This window comes from Empidonax traillii, unplaced genomic scaffold (genome assembly GCF_003031625.1).
Source record: "Empidonax traillii isolate 1590-97213 ecotype Southwest subspecies unplaced genomic scaffold, ASM303162v1 scaffold332:size1087224, whole genome shotgun sequence".
NCBI classification, from domain to species: domain Eukaryota; kingdom Metazoa; phylum Chordata; class Aves; order Passeriformes; family Tyrannidae; genus Empidonax; species Empidonax traillii.
In genome coordinates, this window is record NW_020955525.1 from 968947 (window position 1) to 975623 (window position 6677).

Here is a 6677-nt window from a genome sequence, read left to right on the forward strand (position 1 = left end):
TAACCAACCAGGTGAAGAGTGGAGATGAGCTTTGGTTAGGCCACCTTTTCTAGGCCCCTCTCCGTGTGGAGCAAGCAGTGCTCTCCTTGAAAAAGGCTGCTTGGTCATTCAGGATGCTGCCGAGTGAGTCTGTCATCTCCAGGGTCAGACTCAGGCGACCAATGTCCTGAACCGCCTGCATGCAGGGTTAGGACTGCGGCTTCCAGTGCATCTTATCGCCTGCCGTTTCGTCCCTCACCTGTCGCTGCAGGACTTTACAAGTGTGGGTATACCCCTTGAGCCTGCGCAGTGGATTTTGTTTTTTTTAGGTGAGGCTCAGCTTGCACAGAACTGGTCCCACCCTTTACTCCTGAGGTTCATCTGCCAGGGCCTAGCAAGCTTGGACGGTGACAGTGAGGTCCTCAGGACGTAGGTTTAATTAGAATATCCTTCTCTTGGATGGATGGCCTTACAGGGCTAAGCGAGCTCCATCAGCCCGGGTTTGAAATTAGAGTTGTCCTTCTCCTAGGATGACCGCCAGAAGGCTAGTGAGCTCATCCTGCCCATCTGTAATCCATCATCGAGAGGCAAGATGAAGGGTTCACTGTGTAAATCAGCCTGTGTTTCTATGGTTGGGGTACTTCCCTAGCAGGCAGGCAATAAGAAGCTGAATCCAGACTTACAGAGCACTGAACCTGGTCTTCCATTCCCAGGAAAATGCTGAATCACTACTGAACTCCACAGCTATCACAGTTATAGTAGCTCTTTCACACATTACTGGTATGAGCATTATTGTTTGGACCATAAGTCTTCTGAGGAGAGCAGGTCTTCTCTTGCAGCTACAACACAAACCCCTCAGCCCAGAAGGTGAGAAGAAACCAAGAGCAGCCCTGTGCCAAGGTGCTCTTTCTTGATTTCCTCTAGGCAGCTTCCTGATGAGCCCACACAGCATTTGGTGCCTTACCTGAGGTGCCCAGTACTCTGTGCACTGCTTACATATAAGTGCAGCGTCATGAACTCCATTCTGAAGACCAGAGAATCTACACGTAGCAACACTTGACTTGTAAATAGCCAGCTCTTACACATGATGTGGCCTGAAGCATCTCAGGCAAAACTGAGCATCCTCATTCAACTGTTTCAAGTATCCCATTTTTGCAAAAGCTTCATAAAATGATTAGAAACCTTGCCTTACCACGATAAATGGATTAACAAAAAGTATCTTACAATGACTTGCAACTATACACAGGAGGCAACAGTGCCACTTATTGAAACGGCCACCACATATAACAGCTTTAGATTTATTCCTTAAAAGCCCAGAATCTAAATACCACTCTATCTTTATCTTTTTAGGTGGAGAGATGTAGTTGTATTACGGGACAGCTGTCTCATTCACCTCTGAGGCAAACCAAGGACCAGGTGAGAAAGTTTGGAGAACACAGTGTACAACATTTGTCTCAGGTTACTCTTTTTCTTACTAATTGTCAGCTGCAATGTCAGCCACTGGATATAGAAAAATTAATGAGCTCAAGGAATGTTACAGTAATAAGAACTCCTAGTCATCAGTCACTGTCCTAATTTTTCTTCTGTGCAGGAAGTTAAATTAGCTGACTGTTTAAAATGCTAATACTTGCCCTTTACAAATATTATACAGAAAGAAAAGGAAAAAAATCACAACACAGAGCTTTTCAAGTACATGCTTGGCATAATTAGAAAGAGGGTAATCTTAGACTCTGGGCAATCCTTGAGACTTTCCTGTGCAACATTAATATTTAATATTTAACACAGTACAACTTTACCCCTTGCTTTCCAGATAGTGGTAAAACATCTGAAGAGACATACATCACTTTCTTTAGTCTAATGTATTTTAAAGATTACTTTCAAAAAGATGATATTGATTTCAACTACTGTATCTGAACCAATGGTCAAAACTTTAGCCTGCTTGGAAAAAAAAATTAGTATAATCGAACATTTCAAACAAACACCATTCTTCTGGTACAGTAAGAAACAAGGAAGTTGTCTTGGTTTTGATAGCTTTACTTGGACCTATTCAATTTATGCCCCCGTGTTTGGATGAAAGGATGGTAGGAGAAGAAAATGCTTAATCCAAAAAAACAGTTGTCACTCAATTCCAAACCCAAACATATATGCCTGTTCTGTGACTCTATGGACATGTCAATGCTCTCAGAACAGTGAGTTTCAAAACTTGTAGCAAAGAAGTGTTTTCAGTTGTAAGAAAAAAACTGCCAATAATGCAGAAGGAAAACACAGGCGTGGCTCAGAAAGTCCTCCCCGGCCTAAAATTAAGCTACAGATAAGAACCATAATCCGTATTTCTGCTCTCCACTATAGAGGTTCTAATAAAGGTTGAATTTTTGTATGCAACATACATCTCCCCCACAGGTGTGTATAGAAGCAACTCCAAAGAATAGTATATTGCTGTGGAAGACAAGTTAAGTAAAACTAATTAATCTGAAAAAGATTGTGGAGTTCTTCAAAACAGTACTATGGATCCATGTGTAAAACCTTTATGCATGAAAAAAATGACTTTTTCTTTCCCCCCCCCAAAATCTGTGTTTGTAAAGCTTAATGCATTTTGACTAAATTGAATTCAGGACTTGTATCGATAATTTAAATAATTATAGGCTTTTTGCATTTTGATAGCAATCAATTAGCTTGCAGTGATTACTGAGACATAAGTCTTACTAATGATTAGATTTGAGTCTTTTGAAAAAACAATGGAATAAGAGGCAAATCATAATACCTAGCTTCTAGTATTAAATCTCCTTATGAGTTAATGGTATCTTCCCCGAGTTTGCTAATGATTTTTTTTTCAGCCCTATAGGAAGTCTAACATACTTTACACAAGGCAGTTCAAAGATATTAAATTATTCTTACTGATTGTGTCAGATATTCGTCTCCGAATGACTACTGAAACTTACAGTTTCCTACATGTACATTCTCCTGTAATATACGGGATACAATTCTCAGATGACTTCATACACAAAAGACAGAATAAGGGAAGCAGTCAATCTCAGAAAGAAAACAAATAAATGATTATCACTTTTTTAATCTATTAATTTTGGGATTCAGTGTAATTAAGGAAAACAAAAAATGAATAAGTTATATATAGAATATATACAATAAACTTTATACGTGAAATCAAGCATCAACTCAGGATTTTTCCTAGTTTAATAATATACATACGATATAACTATATGGTGTAAATGGTCACAGAATTAAACCCCTCTTCCACTGGCTTTGAACAGTTTGCATCACTAAAAGGAAGAGTACTACCCAGCTACTCTTGCAGAGCTTCAAATCCTCATATTTTGGGAAAAACATAAAGTTTCTTTCCATGTAAGAATAATTTCCATTTGATAAAGAGCTGCACCACAGGTTATAACTGGGCTAAGATGCAGGCTTTATCAATATGGGGGTTTCTTTTTTTTTTAGGTTTTTACCTACTAATGTAATCTCCCTTCTGGTAATTGATATATAGTATCAGTGGTGATTCTAAGAAAACTCACCCTCTTTGCAGGACAAAACTTAGATGTTCCTTACTTACACATTTCATGTTTTCCTAGCTATTGAATTTGCAAGCTCAAAGGAGAAAACAAAAAAAGGCTGGTGTTCTTCTAATTCCTGTTTAACTATGTCAAGAAGGACATGGTTCAAGATGTGTTTCTCTGTTATTGGCCTTAACTCTTCATAGCAAAACAGATTTAACTCTTCCTCAAAGGAAGCTATAATAATATTTAATGAAAAAAAGAAAACAAACAAGAGTGCTAGACTACTGATGTACTGGAAATAACAAAGGTCGAAATTCTTCTAGTTACAGACATCAGTTTGGCCATTCTACAAGTATCAACATGGACGAGTCCAAAGACCAAAATACCCAGGAGATTGGAAGAAAGGCCAAAAGGAAGAAAATGCCGATCATCTTTATCAGCAGGAAAATTGTAATCTGTTTCTTTTTAGACGGCCAGTGAAGCTTACAACAAAGATGCAGAGGTAAATATAGCAAAATAAAAGTAAAGTAAGGCTTTAGCACCCATTAACTTCTCATAGGAGCTAGATAGATAATTGCTGTTGACACCTTGCAACAACTCTGTAGCTGTTACCTATAGGAAGAGCTGAAGTTTAAAATCTTTGAAATAGAAAAAAGGGTCAAAGCAAGCTATACCAAAACCTCAATACAAATGTCCTATCCACATATGATCAGTAAATACAATATATAAATACCTGCATCCTCCAGAGAGGCAAGCAGAAACTGGATGCATCAAATACATCTGAAATGGTACTAAATATCTGTGTGTGGCTACCTTAAACCAACCTCTGCATGCCTGATGTTTCTGTTTTCAACAATGTATCAAATAAATCTCCTAATTTTAGTGAAAGAGTAGCTTTAGTGTCAGCTGACTTTTGCAGCAGTGGGAGCTAATGTGTTGCTGTCCAGACCCTTCCAGCACAGAATGTGTAAGACTCACATGCTAAATTACTCTCACTTGTTTCTAAGCAAGCTCCAGATAACAGATAATGTTATCTAAGAAGTACCTTCCTCATTTTCAGATGTTTGAATAAATAGTGATTCCTATGTTTCCTCTACTTCCATGTGTAAGCTAGCACCGTAGCTTGCAGCATTCATCATCTTCATCCAGGAGACAGAAATCAATTATTTTAACAGCACCTAGCCTCAACTCCACATTAGGATGTACAGTTTACTCTACACATTAGCATAGTCTAGTGCAATATTTATTTTCCCAAGAGGATTTTAAAAGGGTCTCCTTCTAGAGATTGACTGAAAGAAAATCTACTTATATTTTCCTATTTTAAAGAGATAAAACATTGACAGCAAAGAGATCAATAATGACTGAAATTATACTGTACAAGTCCTTGAGTTTTCTATTGTGGACATAGGAGCTTATATTACTGCCTGATGTCTTTCACATCAACTTCCTTGTGGTTTAAGAAATTTATATTTTATCTGTGTATAACCCACACTCCATGTAAATTTTAAGATGTAATTTTCATTGCTTTTATAGCCAAACCAACTTCTTTATAATGACTTTTTAATAAAGAAAACGGATTTGAATAAAAACCTAATTCTTTTACAAAAGGAAAAGACCAAAAAAAGTTGTCATACAATTGAAAGTAGATTTACAGTTCACAAAATCACAGAATCAGCTAGACTGGAAAAGACCTATGAGATCATCGAGTCCAGCCTGTGACCTAATACCACCTTGTATACTAGACCATGGCACCAAGTGCCACGTCCAGACTCTTCTAAATACCTCCAGAGACTGTGACTCCACCACCTCCCTGGGCAGCCCATGCCAATGTCTGATTACTCTCTCTGTAAAAAATTTCTTCCTAATGTCCAAGCTAAACCTGCCCTGAAAAGCTTAAGACCATGCCCTCTTGTCCTGTCACTGGTTGCCTGGGAGAAGAGACCAAGACCCATCTCACTCCAACCTCCTTTCAGGCAATTGTAGAGAGCAATAAGGTCCTCCCTGAGCCTCCTCTTCTCTAGGCTAAAGAACCCCAGCTCCCTCAGCCTCTCTTCATAGGACTTGTGCTTCAAAACACCCCCAGCCTTCCAAGAAAGTCCCCAGGAGTCCCTTACATGGCATTAAGTAACTCTAATTACATTCATATATTTGGACTGTCTGGTTAGGTTGACCTAACTGAGAACGGGAGGAAAACGGCCACGACACTACCTGGTCCCTAAGTACTTTGGAAGATAAAAAGCATAAGTTAGAGCATTCTTAATATTGCTCCATGAATATGTCATCATTTACCCAGTGTATCAAAGGTCTGATCAGTCAGCTGTAGGCAGAGCTAACTGACTATTCTGGAAAGAATTACTGTGGGGGTTTCACAAGTATAAGCTGTTACTCCAGCCAAAATGAAGCAAAGTATCCAGGATGCAGTACTTCTTACCCATTTCTTTGAGCTCATACTTATCAAGTAGCACCACTGAAAGCATTTTAAAAAAATATGCTCAAAGAACTCTTCCTTAATTTTTCAGCATCTCAAAGTATTTATGCCTATCCTGGTAGTTTTTGCAGGGCTTTCATCATTGCAATATGTTTATCTTGAATGCTTTAGATGGCAAGAGTTACCACTTCTACTAAACTCCATCAGCCAATACCCAAACGGCTCTCAGGGCTATTGGTGAGTAAATAAACTCTTATTATAATTCTTAAAATATCTTCTATTTTAATTATTGTATTTCAAAGTTACTTAATCTCAAATTTAACACTTGATTACTTCTATGAGTTTCACTTAGAATGGAAACAAAGAATGTCACGCTCACCACCATTCAGCAGTTTTTTCTTCTGCACAGCAAGTAACTATGCTGTTATATACTTTGTGCACCAAGTATCACTTGCATTTGAGTAGCATTTTTATGATACATCAAGAAACAGAGAATCATAAGAGTGGAACTGGAAAGAGTTACACAAATAAGACGTAATAGATAAATGAAAATCTGTTTGATGAATGAACTCCCCCCAAAGAAAATAAAAAAGGAGAAAAATAATTTTAGGAAAGCCTTTTCCTTATAATTACTTAAAAAGCATAAGGCAAACTTTCTTTACAGATATATTTCCAGCAGTAGATCTATATTTTAAGAGTCTGCCTCTGAAAAACAAACCACTAAATTCAAACAACTGTATTCCTGTAAATGAGCAGCTTGT

At 38.0% G+C, this 6677-nt stretch overlaps 1 protein-coding gene across 1 annotated transcript in view; it reads right to left on the reverse strand.

Annotated features, from left to right (window-relative positions):
* DOCK4 (dedicator of cytokinesis 4) overlaps positions 1-6677 on the reverse strand; it is a gene marked incomplete at its 5' end in the record, with an annotated part of 156630 nt that overhangs the window by 74572 nt on the left and 75381 nt on the right. The gene's annotated exons all lie outside the window — the stretch shown is intronic.